Genomic DNA, 18,228 nt, shown 5'->3' on the forward strand with positions numbered 1-18,228 from the left:
TGAAGAGGACTCTCCATTTACATGTACAAATTGGAGTTTATTAGATAGATATGATTTAAACCACTGCAGCACAGTACACGTAATACCTACAGCATGTTCCAATTGCACTAATAGGATATTATGGTCAACAGTATCGAATGCACTAAGGTCTAGCAGGACAAGCACAGAGATGAGTCCACTGTCAGAGGCCATAAGAAGATCATTTGTAACCTTCACTAAAGCTGTTTCTGTGCTGTGATGAGCTCTGAAACCTGACTGAAACTCTTCAAATAAGCCATTCCTCTGAAGATGATCTGTTAGCTGTTTGACAACTACTCTTTCAAGGATTTTTGATATGAAAGGAAGGTTGGAGATTGGCCTATAATTGGCTAAGACAGCCGGGTCTACAGATGGCTTTTCTGAGTAAAAGCCATCTGAGTAAAAGCCACCTTGAAGGCCTGTGGTACATTAGAGATAGGTTGATCATATTTAAGATTGAAGAATTAACAGTTTGTTCCACGACTGCATTTGACTCCCTGCCTCTCTTTGTATTTCTGTCACTGCAGGACCAACATGGAGCAAGAAGTCAGCGCTCTCAGGAGGCCAACAAACATCACAGAAGAAAGGGAGAGAAAACATACAGCTGTGATGAGTGTGGGAAGTCTTTTACCCGGGCTGGAGGCTTAAAAAAACACCAAGTCATCCACAGAGGAGTTCGACCTTACAGCTGTGATTTGTGTGAGAAATCTTTTACCCAGGCTGGAAGCTTAAAAACACACCAACTCATCCACAGTGGAGTTAAACCTTACAGCTGTGATTTGTGTGGAAAGTCTTTTACCCAGGTTGGAGGCTTAAAAGAACACCAACTCATCCACAGTGGAGTTAAATCTTACAGCTGTGAGTTATGTGGAAAGTATTTTACCCTGGCTCAAAGCTTGAAAAATCACCAACTCATCCACAGTAGGTTTAGAGCAAACTACTGTGACTTGTGTGGAAAGTCTTTTACCCTGGCTCAAAGCTTAAAAAATCACCAACTCATCCACAATGTGTTTAAAGCCCACTACTGTGACTTGTGTGGAAAGTCTTTTACCAGGGCTGAAAACTTAAAAAGACACCAACTCATCCACAGTGGAGTTAAACCGTACAGCTGCGATTTATGTGGAAGGTCTTTTGCCCTTGCTCAAAGCTTGAAAAAACACCAGCTCCTCCACAATGGAGTTAAAGCATACAGCTGTGACATGTGTGGAAAGTCTTTTACCCTGGCTGGAAGCTTAAAAACACACCAACTCATCCACAGTGGAGTTAAAGCATACAGCTGTGAGTTGTGTGGTAAAGCATTTGCTCGAAATAGCCACTTGCAGAGGCATCTAGTTACCCACTCGGGAATTAAGGCGTTGTTAAGGGTTCAGAATTGAGGGGAGATACAAAACCAGAACAGTCCAGAAGGGTTGGGTCAGAACAATGATTTTATTTAAGCACACGCGCGGGAAGATAATTACTGCACACATCAGCAAGGATCTTCACCAAAAATACATTTCAATTTGCTTTTATAATGTCAGGGTATTATGACGCCCCCTCATGCGTTTACAAGCACATAATTTGCATCTTAAGAACATTGATCAATTTTTAGAAATAATGCGGACACAAGAGTTCCTCTTTCTGGTATCTTCTTCCAAATAAGGCAATGGTCTCAGGCCTCTGGGTCCCCATGGGCTGGTCCTCTCCTTCTCATCATCTGTTACTAGGCAGACTCAAATGGAACATGTTTGCTGAATACATTCAGGCCTCTATTCAGGCCTGTCTTTAGGTTATGTGATACATATGTGTTTTGTAAGCATGTGTGATCTTTCTTAAGCTCCCAGCATCTCCTCCAATGGATCGTCCAGACCTATCGCCGAACGAAGCTCGTGACCTTTATTACCTGGGGGAGCTTCAGCTCTTTATGAGCACAAAACTGCAATGTGTGTATAAGGATATAACAATATAAAAATGGTTATCACTGCACCTGTGCTAAAGGTTAATATGGTGTCAGTGTGTTAAATGTCTCCCTGCCGTCTTAAAGCCATATGTGATATTCTTAATGCGATGCTAATGCTATGAGATATATTGTAGCAGTAAAACAATTTCTTTAATTCCACAGCGTACAGCTGCGACTTTTGTGGAAAAACTTTCAGCCTCATAGGGAACCAAAATATTCACCTTCGGATTCACACTGGACATGATGTTTACTGCTGTGATCAATGTGGGAAACTGTTTTCAACAAATACACAGTTACAAAGACACTTGCTTACCCACACTGAGGAAAGACCTTATAAATGTGACCTGTGTGAGAGGACTTTTAAATCTCCACATTACCTGAAAAAGCATCAACAGGGAAACCACCACAACAGAAAGTAACTCTACAAGTGCAGTTATTGTGAGGTACGTATTTATTTTTATCTTGTAATTGTAACCTGATTGTGATCAGTAAACTTATGGAGTTATACTGAATGAACTCTTTGGAAAAATGAAGAGTCCTTTTCGCCCAGTAAGTTATAATGTAAACAGTAAAATGTAATTGGACTTTGGCAGATATTTAAGGTGATGTCCAGGATAAAAATGTTGAAGGAATTCCCTGACTTAAACGGTCTCTGTTTAGAAGCAGAACAACAGAGATGGATCCAGTTCTCAACCCTGTCGTCACTTTGGTGGTGGGAAAGAGTTTCTCTGTGACCTTTGTGGAAAAACCGCCAATCATCAACAGGACCTAAAACCTCATCAACGTAGACACACTGGAGACAAAATGAACTACTGCAAAGAATGTGGGAGAGGCTTCCACACTCCAAGTACATTAAAAATACATGAACTCTTCCACAGTGGATTCAAAAAGCACATCTGTGACCAGTGTGGGTAATCCTTCACCACTGGACATGAGCTTAAAGAACAAGAATAACAAATCCACACAGGAGAGACACCATACAAGTGCAGACACTGTGACAAAAGCTTCTCACAATCAGGTCATCGTAACAAACATGAACATATACGCATGGAAGTGAACTTCAGCTCTGACCAGTGTGACAAGAGCTTCAGGAATGTCAGTTCATACTCTGAACACAAACGATTCCACGCTGTAAATAAACTGTTTCACTGTTACCAATGTGCAAAAAACATTCACTTCATTATCTGCTCTGTGCAAACATCAGCCTGATCATGCAGGACTGAAATCACTGGATCACAATGAATCTGAAGAGAGAGAAAGATCCTCTTCTGGTTTCAGGGTCAGACTTAAAAACCTTGAGATCAGGCTCCACAGAGTTCAGATGGAATCTCCTGTAAAGAGTGTCAGCTGATGTCACACTTGGATCTGATGAGGTAGCTCTGATTTCTGGAGCTGCAGTGAATAATCCTGAATGTTACGTTTAGGAAGCTGCATGTATAGGTATGCATATCAAGTTTATGTTTTTCTCCTTTGAGGGATTTTAATTCTCTAAAATGTTATCCCTGTTACATTTTAATCTTTGTTCCTTTAGGGCACAGTAGTGTACTAAGTTTTTTCTAAATATCTTTTTTACCAAACCAGTATTGCATCAAAATTGCAGATATGTATATATACATCAATTTGTTCCATTTGAACTTTCTTAGTTTTTGCAAAATTTACTTGTGTTCATTTTATGTTTCACCTCAGTTAAATTTCAATCCTTCATTCATATTTAATCTTGTTGCTGTGGTAAAATCTTCTTTTAAATCATTTTCTCCCAAAAAATGCAAATAATTTCACAGCAGTTGCTCTTAAAACTTCCGAAATGAACTAAATCTGTCCACCAGCTTTGAAAGAAAACCTGCTGTGACTTTATGTCCAGAAAAAAAGAAACTCAAGCTGAACTGGTTTTGGGCTAACTTTCCATATAATACCAGTTTGTACCAGAAGATGGAGGAGTGAGTCAGTGTAACCTTTGTTTAATTAGGGTAAGAACAAAATCTTCTTCACACTGGCAGCAAAGAAATGTTGGAAGTTAAAAACAGCACACATCTGGACCATTTTAAAAATCACTTTTAGTTAATTCTATTAAACCTCTATTTTTGGCTCCTCCTTTAACTTTAGTGTATTTACTATATCCTTGAAGTCCACATGTTGTTTTTCAATGAATTCATTTTGATCCACATGTTCTGCAGCTGTTTTCTTGTTGATTTGAAGTTTGTATTATGAAACGCTGATAATGTTAAAGCGTTAGTTAGAAGTCTGTAATGTTTATCTTATTAAACAGTTTGGTGCGAAAAATAAAGAATTGGTCTCAGAACAAGTAGTTTGAGCCCTGATTTCAGATTCAAACTAATTTAACTGTTTTCAGTGGTACATGTGGAGGTTTATCAGAGGAGGAGACTTGGCTGTTCTCCACTCACACTGAACAAGGATCCTGCAGCTCATTAAAAACTCTAAAATGATCTTCAAGGATAATATGTTTGATTTGTCTTAAAAACAAGATGTGGGCATGAAGTTTTCAGACAGTGTGTTTAAGATGCATTGTGATTAACATCTCACACATTCCAATAAAGCAGATGTTCCTGCATTGCAACAGTAGTTTGCAGATGTGTTCATTCCCCCGACCATCTGCAAGACTCTCATGCAGCACCACTTTGAAACGCAGCCTGGTGTGAAAGTGTGTTCATGGCCCTACAGGTTGCCTGAGCACAAGAGACAAATTGTGCAAAAGAAATTGGCTGAAATGGTAAAAATGCTGTTACCTTAGGAGGAAATGAGGATTTGCTCCTCAGTGTTTGGTCTCCTATGCTTATCTGGTTGCCAGATGATTTGTCCCAGCTGTTGAGAGGGGCCACAGCCACCCATGTCATTAAAAACTTTTAAAAGAGCTTATTCATTATATGTTATAGGAGCGACAGATTTATAAAGCGAGGCAAATTATTGTGATGTCACAATTGCAGGACGATCTACTAACAGTGTGCTTTAATCTCTCTATGAAGAAGCCACTCCAGTTCAGTAAAAAATCAGCTTGAGAGCAGCTGTGAACAGCTGATTGTTTGATGTGCTAAATAACAGAAAACATTATTTCCCATCAGACCATGAGCAACATTCAGGCATGTAACAAAGTAACACTTTTATTTTTTTGCATATTCAGCAGAGAGAGTTAGCTGTGTGCACTATTAAAAAAATAAGAAGCGTAATTCATTTCAGCTTCATATAAACTGTATTATGGAAGAAATATATGTGGGGCTCACCTCAAAACACTCAGCATAAATACTGACTGCAGTTTTAGGACAGAGCCAAAATTTTGGTACTAAACTAAGAATTTTGAGCGGATCAGAAACTTGTTTTGAAAACATCTCCCCCTAAAACAATAAACTGTCCTCACTAACACAACCACGGCAGGAACAAGACAGGAATTTTTTCTGTGGTAGGTTTTGTGCAATTTGCAGTAAATTGTGCGCTGCAGACTGTGTAATTTACATTTGCGTCACTTATTTAAATCATCTTCTCCTGAAAGTGAAACGCTTACAAATAAAATGTCTTTTGTCCCGTTTTCCTTCTCTCACCCCAACCGGTCGCAGCAGATGGCCCCGCCTCTCCCTGAGCCTGGTTCTGCCGGAGGTTCGTCCTGTTAAAAGGGAGTTTTTCCTTCCCACTGTCGCCAAAGTGCTTGCTCATAGGGGGTCATATGATTGTTGGGTTTTTCTCTGTATCTATGAAGGGCCTTGAGGCGACTTTTGTTGTGATTTGGCGCTATAAGATAGAAAAATGAATAGGCCCTCTCAGTAGGATGTTGTAGGAGCCAATAATAATGTTGGAGGTAACTGTAGGTATTAAGTTGAAAACTTTCTTAAAAAAAATCAGGATTATCCGCATTTGGAGCATAGCTGTTAAGCAAGGTTATCAGTAGTGAATTAATTTGACTGGTGACTATAAGGTATCTGCCATATGGGTCAGCGATCACAAAGTCTGAACAAAATGAAACATTCTTTTTAAGGAGAATTGCAACTCCTCTGGCCTTACTGGTAAAAGGAGCTTGATACACTTGAGATATCCAATTTGCTCTTAATCTTTGTTGGCTATTAATATTTATATAAGTTTCCTGAAGGAATATTATATCTGCACTGATTGATTTAAGGTGTGAGAGAACTTTACCTCTTTCAATTATATATCCAAAACCTTTTACATTCCAATAAACTATTTTTAAATCGTTTCTCTCAGAACACACCTCCTTGTTTGCCCAAGCATCATGTATCAACTCCATCACATATCAACTTCCATCCCCATCTGTGTACATACACACACACATAAAAAAAAACCAAAAAAACAAAACAAACCCATAAACACCCCCACTCCCCATCCTCCCCTCACCCCCGCATAAAGCACTTCTGAGATGAAGTACTAGCGTCCCTCTCGCCCAGAGGCCACTGGGCACACGGCCTTCAACACATTGCTCCACAGAGTGTCCAATTCAATAAAAAGAAACACTATGCTTAACTCTGTGCTCAAACAAACTATTAAATAGGAAAAAAAATGCAATATACCAGTCTCTCAGAACATTAGAGAGTATACTAGAAAAATTTGCATTTCCTGCGAAAATGCTGTGTGGATGCCTTAACGCTGAAGCTGTCTGCTGAAAAGCTGAAAAAGATGAAAAGCTGCAAAAAGTTGTATGGTGGTGGAAAAAAAAAATGTCGTCCTGAGTAGGAATCGAAGCTGGCCCTCCTGAGCTCAAGGCAGCAACTCTCCTCACTGACCCAAACTCATCCTCACAAAGAAGAGGTGGACAGACTGACAATTCTGTTGAAATTAGCAGAAGCTGCTGAGAATTGTGCTGATAAGAGGGGAAAGGCTGAAAATTTTGCAGAAAAGAGATGAATCAGCAGAATTTCTGCAGAAAAGAGTTTTTCCTGAAAACAGCTAAGATTTGTGCTAATAAGAGGTGAAAAGGCTGAAAATTTTGCAGAAGAGGTGAATAAGCAGAATTTGGGCTGAAAAGAGGTGAAAATTCTGCTGAAAAGAGGTCTGCAGAACTCTTTTCAGAATTCTGCTGAAAAGATGTTTTTGCTGAAAATAGCTGAAAAAGCTAGGATTTGTGCTGAAAAGTGGTGAAAAAAACTGAAAATTTTGCTTTAAAGGAGTGAAAAAGCTGAAATTGAGTTAAAAAAGTTTAACTGTTAACGGAAAGAAATTTTGCCATAAGCGGGATTTGAACCCGGGCCTCCCAGTCTGAGAACGGATGCTCATCTCACTGAGCTAAAACACAGGTCAACCTGGCAAGGAAAATCAGTGAGGCCATCTATAATATGGCAGAAATGGGCAAAAAATATTGCAAAACAAATTCAATATCTCAAAAAGTATAGAAGTTATGAGCACCAAAAGTCATAGCCGGAAAGAGCAGAAAGAGCAGAATTTTTTAAGATTTGAATGGTGAAAATCGGATAAAAACTGTGGGAGTAGTTAAGTGCCAAAAAACGTACGGAAGCAACTAGTAACTAGAAAAATTTGCATTTCCTGCGAAAATGCTGTGTGGATGCCTTAACGCTGAAGCTGTCTGCTGAAAAGCTGAAAAAGATGAAAAGTTGCAAAATGTTGTATGGTGGTGGTGAAAAAAAAATGTCGCCCTGAGCAGGATTCAAACCTGGCCCTCCTGGTCTCAAGGCGGCTATTCATTTTCCTGAGCCACAGTCATTCTCGCAAAGAAAAGGTGGAGAGACGGACAATTTTGCTGAAATTAGCAGAAGCTGCTGAGAATTGTGCTGATAAGAGGTGAAAAGGCTGAAAACTTTGCAGAAAAGAGGTGAATCAGCAGAATTTCTGCTGAAAAGAGGTAAAGAAGCAGAAAGTTGCGCTGAAAAGAGATGAATCAGCAGAATTTCTCCTCAAAAGTTCTTTCTGAAAACAGCTGAGATTTGTGCTAATAAGAGGTGAAAAGGCTGAAAATTTTGCAGAAGAGGTGAATAAGCAGAATTTGGGCTGAAAAGAAGTGAAAATTCTGCTGAAAAGAGTTCAATCAGCAGAACTTCTGCTGAAAAGAGGTGAATGAGCAGAATTCTGCTGAAAAGAGGTTTTTGCTGAAAACAGCTGAAAAAGCTGGTATTTGTGCTGAAAAGGGGTGAAAAAACTGAAAATTTTGCTTAAAAGGGGTGAAAAAGCTGAAATTGAGTTAAAAAAGTTTAACTGTTAACTGAAAGAAATGTTGCCATAAGCGGGATTTGAACCCGGGCCTCCCAGTCTGAGAACGGATGCTCATCTCACTGAGCTAAAACACAGGTCAACCTGGCAAGGAAAATCAGTGAGGCCACTGATGATATGGCAGAAATGGGCAAAAAATATTGCAAAAAAAATTCAATATCTCAAAAAGTATAAAAGGTATGAGCACCAAAAGTCATAGCCGGAAAGAGCAGAAAGAGCAGAATTTTTTAAAGTTGGAATGGCGAAAATCGAATAAAAACTGTGGGAGTAGTTAAGTGCCAAAAAGTGTACGGAAGCAACTAGGGGAATAATAATAAAGAAGAAAGAGAAACAGGAACTCAATAGTGTGGATGCCTCAGGCATCCACACAATTACAGAAGAAGCATAAATCATACAGCTCTATTCCAAACTATTCAGCTCGGAGTTTATAAACACGGACACCTCACCCGGTGTAGAAAAAACCTTCAGGTGTTCATTATATTTCACATGGAGTTTAGCAGGATTTCGAAGACTGTGGTCCATTTTTTCCTCCCATATTATCTTCAACACCTCGCTGAACTAACGACGTTTGAGATGATCCTCACTGAGGAGTTTAGGGATCCAATCTTGAATAAATTCATGCGGTCTAGGTCCCTCCGCTTTCTCAAGGATGCCAATGATCATAATGTTGTTTTGGCTCGAACGACCCTCCAAGTCATCCACTTTTAATTTCAGTGCTTTATTCTTGCTTTCCAAGTTGGAGACCACTTTCTTCAAGCGGGACAGACGATTTTCCTGATCTAGAGCCTGCTCTTCCATAGATTTCACTTTCTCCAGCAGTTCCAAATTGTCAAACCTTTTGTTTATGTGACGGAGAATTTTGTTGGAGATCTTCTCCCATGATAGCGGCATCTCTTCAGTATTGCTGTCATCTCTGCCCTTGGTAGAGCTAATGCTAAGAGTAGGGTTAGCCGCAGCGCTAGCAGTGTTGGCCGAAGTCACAATTCGTGATGAAGAGTTAATCTGTTTAACAGGTTTTCTGGGCAGCTTTTGTTGTATACGGTATAAGCTTCAATAGTTGGCTTTTTTACCAAGAGAAAGATGAATTAGGAGACCGTTAAAATAAGTTTCTACGTTTTGCACGGAGGAGCATCTGGGAACGCGTCTATTCCATGTGCTACTCCAGAAGTGACCCTCAAATTTGTAAACCATGCCTTAAACTGCATGGTTAGATATACTTCTGTTCCTCCCCTACACATCTGAGGAAAAACTAGATACAAAGACGACTCATAGAAGCTGAACCGAGTCCTATGTGTGGAGGGACAGTAACTGCGTCTGTATATGTAAGCATTTAAATACTGAAGATAGTAAAATTAACAGTATTTTGTCTAAGTCTGCCATTGTAGGCATTCATGGCACTGAGACAAAAACGTGGCGCACAGTGTGACGTCAAAATAGGCGCACACCTTTGACGCTGCGTTTTCTCCATTTTTCCTCGTCCACACGTAAATGCTTAAACGGAGTTTTCAAAAATATCCACCCTGGCAGGCGTCTTTAAAAATCTCAGTTTTCAGTTAACGAAAACGCAATTTACGTGTGGACAAAAGGTGCAAACACAAGTTAGGTGAGCATGTAACGTGCAGTTAGGTGAGCGTGAATTGAGTGCGAATTGAAGCGGGTGCTCTCCTTAATGTTTATCAATCATATATCACAGATTTACAATTTTTTGTAGTACTATGCTGAAAAGCAACTACAGAGCAAAAGTCTGGGTCAAGCGCTGAGGCGACGGCAAGAACAAAGGAACCCTCGAAGCGTTAAAGCTAGCTTTGTAAGGGAATATAACGGAAAAGTATGAAATGAAAATGCTTTCTTTGTTGATAGACTTTGTTTGCAGTGCAATTTATTTGTTGCCGGATTGTAAGATGAAAGTAGACACAATTTCGGGCTCCCACGTTTTGTTCGAAACTGTACATTAACAAGTTTTTTACTGTTATTCATATGCAACCGTGGAAATAACGAATAGAAAAAAATAATTCAATCTTACCTTATACTAATCGTGGTGCAGGCCAGTGCAGTGCATGAACTGATGCCTTCTCCGGTCAATTCCGCTGAGAGTAAATCTAATGTCCCGCTCTACTGTACAAGACAATGGTTACCTGGAGGGATGTACCACTGAGAGGGGTGCTGGAATAGTCTAAGTGAACGCTGCTTTAATTTCCCGGTCAACTATACATAAATTGCACGTCGACATGATTTTTAAAGCTTGTGAACTAGACCAAAGTCATTGACAACAAAAGAACAATAAATCTACTTTCTCTGGTACTTTATACCCGATCAGTTGCAATGCAATTTAACACTCAACTACAAATCGTATTAAGCCGTATACGGTGTGGGGAGATGACATTAACTAGGTAACTAGGAAATGTGGTTAAACAATTGTAAGGAGATATTGTGTGGCAGGAAGTCATGTACACACACTGTAGGGTAATTTCCAATAAACCAAGTTCAAAAAAGGGAGTCTATGGCTGACGCGTGTTCCTGGTTTCCAAAAGAAATGCTTCCAATTGCATTATGATTTGAAGACTGTTTATTTATTACAAACTGAGGATGTAACAATGAACTCCTTTCTAAAAAGCATGAAAGTTCCAAAAAATAGCAGTAATCCAGAACTACCTGTGCACACGGTCAGAAAACCGTGAGACTCCTAACCTCTCTGTCCATGCTCCTCCCCTTCCCTCTCACACAGGGTTTCATGCTACTATTGCACTTACATCCTTAAAGTGAGAGGTACCCCCTTTAGGTTCCAATCCCAAAACAGTAACCTAAAATTACTTTATGTAAACACATATATTTTCACATTTATTAATCCTGACTTATGTAATGAATCTATGAATTATAAAACAAACATGAACTCAATTGTAAATAAAAATGTAAAGCAGATGTCTGGCGCTTACACACACACACACACATTCTCGCACATGCATACACACATACAGGGCCTGACACACCACGGGGGTTTTTACGATGGGTGGCGCTTGTGTAAACCTCAGCTGTATTCAAGAAAAAGGCTGCATGGAAGGCTGTTTATTTGAATTCAGCTAGGAGACCGGTGAGGAGCATTCAGCTCGAAGAGCCTGGTTCCGATCAGCCTCCCTTGCTAGCAAATAAAACCCGGCTACATTGTTGTCTTTCTTCATGGGTGAGAAGTCTCTGAACTAGGGGGTCTACTGAAGCACAGACCCAATAGAAACAGAGATTCTGAAGGCTGCTTCAAAATGATCAGATTCTATTTAAAATATTTGTTCAGTTCTCTTCCAAACCCCAGCAGCTGTCTATTGTAATATTGTGTGTCCACTAAAATAAAAATCAAAGATTTCTAACATCTCACCTGCTTGTTTTTATTAAGACATACATGTACACTATTTTTAGTTAGATTTCGCTACTGAGGTTAAACATGATATATAAGTCACTTACATACCTTCTAAGTGTTAATGTTTGGTTTATTTCAGTGTTTTATTTGTTCCTGAGTAAATCAGTTTGGCTAAGATCAGGGCTGGACTGGGACAAAAAATTGACCAAAAATCGTTCATAACTTCTCTTCCACTCATTCATGTCACCTGGTAAACCTGTTTCACCATCACCTGTTTTGCTCTGATGATTCATCTCATGGTTTCATCTTCATGTTTCCCTCTCACCAAATATCCAAACGGATATCATAACCAGCAGCTTTTACAGCTGTGGCTCCAGCAAACATCAGCTGATACTCAAAATTAAACGCAGCGTCGTCTGCTTTCCTCTTTCTGGCACAAAGTGGGCGATAAGCAAACAAGCGAGACGCGACTTGCGTCAGTAATACCGATCAGCGGATCATTGATCAGTTTCATGACTGAAGTAGCAGCAGCAGAGTAAGGCGGAGAGAATGAGAGAAGAAGAGGCAGCTGCAGCGTAAAGACAGAATAACTCCAGCTCTGTGTCTTCTTCCATTCTAGCTGACGTACGGCACAAACTATGTTCCTTTTCAGTTCAATACAAAACACGTAATATTTTAACAGAATATGGTAAGATTTCATTTTTTACAGGATGGTTGGCAACTCTACTAACTAACCTTACGAATAAAAGAATGTTCATTATCAGTAACATCATAGCATCCACCCAGCTGTATAGAAACTCTGTCATGCTAGCTAGTATGCAGTACAAGTTATTGTAAGTGACTGTAAAAAGTCAGCACAACATAAATAAACTACACCTAAACTTGGTTTATATCTGAACCAGATAGACTGCAGGTCATAACTTCTTACAACCGTGGCTCAGGGCTTGGGAAGCATATCTGCAACCGGAAGCTCGCCGGTTCGATCTCTGGGCTCTCTGTCCTGGTCGTTGTGTGCTTGGGCAAGACACTTCACCTACCGCCTACTGGTGTTGGCTAGAGGGGCCGATGGCGCGATATGGCAGCCTCGCTTCTGTCAGTCTGCCCCAGGGCAGCTGTGGCTACAACTGCAGCTTGCATGTGAGAGTGAATGAATAGTGGCATTGTAAAGTGCTTTTGGTGACTTAAAAAGCGCTATATAAAATCCAATCCATTATTATTACCTGAAGTTCAGTTCACCTGACAGTCGGACCGGGGCAACTGCCTCGGGTCTCTCCTACTCCTGACTACCTCTTCGTCATCCACCAGGTCCTCAGGAGGATGCAACCCATGAATTTGGACACGACCAAGTTTACCCGAAACCTTGGCTGATTGTGACCTACACCCATAATTTTCATAACTTGGCTCATGTGATTAGGTAGAGGATCATTAGGAGGTCAATTGTTCCTCTTGGGGGTGGGGACTCTCTCCACCATTTGAGCCTAGAACTGAAGAAGCTTCTCAGATGACAGGTGAAACATCTTCAAGCAACGTAAAGCTGGGCTTACTCTGTGCGATTTATGGCCCATTTTGAGCCCATTTTTCAGTCGTGCAACCGTTTTGGTGATGGGCCCGATTTTGGCCTTCATCGTGCGTCGTGCATCGTGTAGTATACGTGGGGTAACAAGAAGCGATTAACACCTCACGACCAGCTCCTGATCATCAATCGCTTGGTGAGGAGGATCTCAAACCTGTCAATTTCAAACCCTAGGATTTCAAACCTGTTTTAATTAGGATTTCAAACTGTTAGGATTTCAAACCTGTTTGAAATCCTCACGACCGTCGAGAGGGTGTCACTGCAGCTGCTCACATTGCGCACGCGCAAACACATAAACGTAGGTGAAAAAGACGGAGCAGCACAGCACTGCAGCGTGTGACCTGGAGACAAGCAATGGAGGCACTTGTAGAACTTTGGAAAGCTCATCCGAGCCTTTTCCATGTGACCTCACAACATCATCACGACCACAACAACTGTGAAAATAGTTGGATTTACATTGCTACTCAATCACAGCTGCCTGATCAATGTTTTTCATTGGCAATTTAGCGAAGTTGATGGTGGTGGTGTGCATGTCTGTTTGAGTGACGTGATCGCAAACACGCCCCCCTATACTTTTTACGTTGCCTGGCTGCTCCAGTGTTTTTGCTGGTTTACCGCAACTGACAACTCCTTTAATTAAGATAAATACAACCATGTCACTGTTATAAAAAAAGACACACAGCTTATCATCTTATAGCTCTAAAATCACTGTTGTTAATTCGTTTGCTAGATTAGCCACTAGCATAGCTAGCTAGTTAGCAATGCTGTACACCTGTTACTCTGTCTGTGTTATTGAAGGATTCAGCACTTCTTATGTTTGTTATCCATTTTTAGACAGCGATGAGATCATCTGCACACTCTACAGAGGCCCAGTTACTGTTAATATCAAAAATATAATGCTGTCCTTTGAGATTTTAACATAAGACTGAGTGTAATGGATCTAAAACTGTTTAAATCTTCAGAGCCCTCTACATCCTGGTAACATGGAGACTTTAAAAACAGCAGCAGAACGTTTCAGTAGTGTAGTCTAATTTGTTCTTTTCATTTAATAATAATCCATATTATATCAACAGCTACATTCACTCTGGAGAAGAGAAATTAGTGAGGGAGACCATCAGGACCAAGCTGGGTTTCATGGGTCCAGAGGTTTGGAGAAACTTCTTTCCTTTCTTTCATCACAGCTGTCCTGTGCCAGAAGTTCTGTTGACCCACTGAGAGAGGCTTCATTTAAGAAACACCAGGAACACTGAAGCTCATTGCATTGATCAAGCAGGACTCATGATCTTCACCAGCAGCTCCCTCACAGGGAAATCTTCAGCACTCCTCTGTAGGCCCGCCCCAGGAGATAGATAAACCCAGCATTTCATCAACACTGTGATGGAGACCTTTGGTTTGTGTAATGTTATAAATACTCAGATAATCCCCAGAGGCTCCAGACTTTTACATAAAGATATTATATTCAGTCCTGTAGAAAGTTATATATTTAAAAATATATGATCCACTCTGGTTACTCTGGTATGAATAACTCTGAATCACTTTATGGTAAATAACACACTAGCTGCAAAAAACTGTGAAAGAATTCCAGATGACAACTTTGTAGTTCAACATACAAGTGATGACCTTTGACCTTCATCAGTTTTTATTTAATTGTGTTACAGAAGATCTCATATGGTCTTCATGCAGCTGAGTACATCAAGTGTTTAAAACTGAAACTGTGCAGGTCTGAGACCAGCAGCTTTGTGAAACACCAAACTGAGGTCCTGTTAATGCTGATATATAGTGACACAGTTACATGAGTGATTAATCCTTTTGTTTTTTTGTCTTTAACTTTATGAATAAAGCTGCAGGTTTCACTACAGCACATGTGGTACTTTAACCTTTGCACTGTTTTCATCAGTTCATTTTGCAGTTAACATGTGAACATGTTGGATGATCTGTCTGCTGTCACTGGGTGGTGCTGAGGTCTGAATCTGAGGGCAGCTCCTGTAATCACAAAGAGAACAGAACCATCAAACTCAGATATAAATTTTATCCCTCAAAATTGAAATAAAGCTGATTCTTCTGTCCTCACACACTCAGGATCTGAAGTTCTTCTCTTACATTTTTTTCAGTATTACAGTACACTACAGTACTTTATTCCATAGTTCCTGATTAATGAGGAGTTACTGAACACAAGCTTTTAAAAAGGATGTTACTGTCTTTACAGATGTGGCAAGAGACTGAAAACACGCTGTTGTTTGCATATATTTGATATTCAGCTCTGCACAGGAGCTGAGGCAGGGTGCAGCCTGTTGCTTTTACAGTATAATACTTGTAGCAGCCGGGGCGTTTCTCTTGATTTCTTTAGTAAATTCATTCACCTTCACAGATTAGCTAAACGAACCCTGACAGCTGAGTGCTCATTTTAGCTAGCTAGGTTTCAGGAGCTAGCTAAGGACGGTAGTTACGGATTAGCTTACAAACACAAAACTTACCGAAAAAGTGTAGTGGGGCCTCGGGTCCTTCTGTCAGGTAGTCCAGTTTGTCGAAGAACACCTCAGGCTGTCAGGGTAAAACACTCGGTCGTGTTTTCGTAACGTAAATGCTGGCCCTCCTCTCAGAGCCTATGCTCTATCTGCTATTCCCTGACAGAGAAACGCTAGTTTCTCCGTGAATGCAGCTGTCAGTCAAAGCTGTTATGATGACGTTTCATCCCAATTTAACATCACCGCGGTAAGAATTAGAATCAAACTTATGGGAAAGGAGACCCCTTGGACATCAATAAGCGTGATGATAACTATTGATAACAAAAGAAAGAATCTTTGGAAAAAAATTATCTAAGGAGAATAAATTTATTTTAGTCTGACCCCAGTCCCATCCGCTAACATGGAGGAGGCGGGGTTTATGACCTATACTGCAGTCAGACACCAGGGGGCGATAGAGACGTTTTGGCTTCATTTTTGGGGAGCTGTCGCGTCGTCCCTGTTTTCTACAGTCAATGGCCCTTTCTCAATTCTCAAGTACGCGAGTACATACTCGCGTTCTCGGCGAGTATGTACTGGCCGAGAACGCACGGGAGTACGGACTCGCGATTTGTACAATTGGAACACCAGCGTACTTGATGATGTCACAGGTCCGGAGTTTTTACTGCCGTCCCCTCTTAAATTAACTGTGAGTAATATGTTATGAAGCTTAACTTTAATCACAGCCAAACCGGTAAAATTTAGAAGTGATCTAAGTGACTTATATCATTTTTAACCTCAGTAGTGAAATCTCTATTAATAAAAATAGTGTACATGTACATACGTCTACATACCTTAATAAAAACAAGCAGGTGAGATGTTAGAACGCTTTTATTTTTATTTTAGTGGACACTCAATACGATAGACAGCTGCTGGGGTTTCTTTAACCTGAGTAGCGAAAAGACCGCGGGGGGGAGCGGGGGCTGAAAACGATGTGCCGGGAGTCCGCTGTTCTCGCCGGCTCTAATAATCCTCGACCTCGCTGTCTGCTATGGAGCTGGCGGGTCACAGTCGTCTCCGAAAACGTCGGAGCGCGTTTGGAAATATATGATATATTGATAAATCAAGCAGATATTTGAAGTTTACACAGCTACATTCTCGCTTGAAAATAACTTAAAAGTTTATTTTGTGACCCAGAAAGAGTAATATTTAAAAGTTTTTAGCCCCTCTCGTCCGCCATTGCTGCGTTTGAGTTTTGGACGAAATGCATTCTGGGATATTTAGCTGTACCAAGTCCACATAAGTCACCACCGATGCATGCTCGATAAAACGGGCGGAGCGAGAACACATCCGGGACTTTTTCGTGTTCTCGGCTTGATGCGTACTTCGAATTGGAACAGTACTTGGTCTCCAACTGATGACGTATCACAAGAACGCAAGTACGCACAAGTACGCATATTGAGAAAGGCCCAATGGCTGTTTATTAATTTTTTTCAGGGTATGCATACTTGAAGTACGCACACTATGCGTACTACGTACGGTGCATACTACAAGTACGGGAAGTGCGGAAGTGAGAGGCTTGTGAAATGGGACGGTCTAGCCTTCGTTGCACTGTTCAAGTTGCCTAGCAACCATGATACTAACCGCGAGAAACGTTTCATACAGCTTTGTGTGACAGAAATGAAAGAGAAAAAATGTTTTGTTGGTCATTCGTTTTTGTCATGACATCACGTTGATTAGTTGAGACCACAGGACTGTAAAACATAATAGTTGGGCTTCATTTCTGTACTGAACAGTCATTTCAGGATTAGTTAGTAAACAATTAGCTAATGTTGTGCATTAGACTAAAGTCATCTCATTGTGGTAATGTTAATATAATATGGACAATATTATATGTATTGTCATATATATCTATCTATCTATATATATATATATATATATATATATATATATCTAGATAGATAGATATGAGCTTGAACTCTGGGTCAAGGATGCAAGTAGCAGTTATTTATATCTCCTATCACCTTAAATCTTCACTCAAAGACAAGTATTTCTGACAGTGTATATACAGATGTATTATATATAAGAGACAAACATTGTTCTTTTAATATGTTGGCATTACTAAATTTGGCTCAATGCTTACATATATGTGTAAAAAGAAAATGTACAAGCTGTGATAACTGTGTCTGATAGAATGAAGAGTAGACTGATATATGAAATATTCCTTTATTGGGTGAGAAAATCAGACCATGTCATAACTGCTTTAAGTCATAAAGAATAGATATCAGAGCCTTAAACAGGCTGACTTCTGCTAAATGGGTCAAACTGGGCAGAAAGTATACAAACACATAACATCCTTATAGAATATGATGTAACACTATAGATCAACTTACCTGAGAATATATAAAGCATATAAACAATTACAGCAACATGACGCAACAAACACAGCAGTACTACTAATCCAAAATACTTAAAGCTTCACAGAACTGAAACAAACATTTATTTTTAGCTCGATTCTGCTGCTGATACATACTTCAGGTTTCTGAATATTAAACTTGTTGCTGCATTTCATAGTGTGTAACTTGAAGGCCCTGAGTACTTTCTCCCACACTGAAAACACTGGAATGATAACATTATTTGAACATTACCTAATAAGACTGATTCAGGACAGACAGTTAGTTATGTTAAACTTTTCTAGCAGTCCTTCACAAACAGGGAACAGTCTGTC

General features: G+C 40.1%; 1 protein-coding gene across 1 annotated transcript in view; it reads left to right on the forward strand.

Moving 5' to 3' along the window:
* The window catches only part of LOC102078817 (zinc finger protein 665), a 1,047,781-nt gene that overhangs the window by 862,632 nt on the left and 166,921 nt on the right, over nt 1-18,228 (forward strand). The gene's annotated exons all lie outside the window — the stretch shown is intronic.

Source organism: Oreochromis niloticus, linkage group LG3, assembly GCF_001858045.2.
Source record: "Oreochromis niloticus isolate F11D_XX linkage group LG3, O_niloticus_UMD_NMBU, whole genome shotgun sequence".
Lineage (NCBI taxonomy): Eukaryota > Metazoa > Chordata > Actinopteri > Cichliformes > Cichlidae > Oreochromis > Oreochromis niloticus.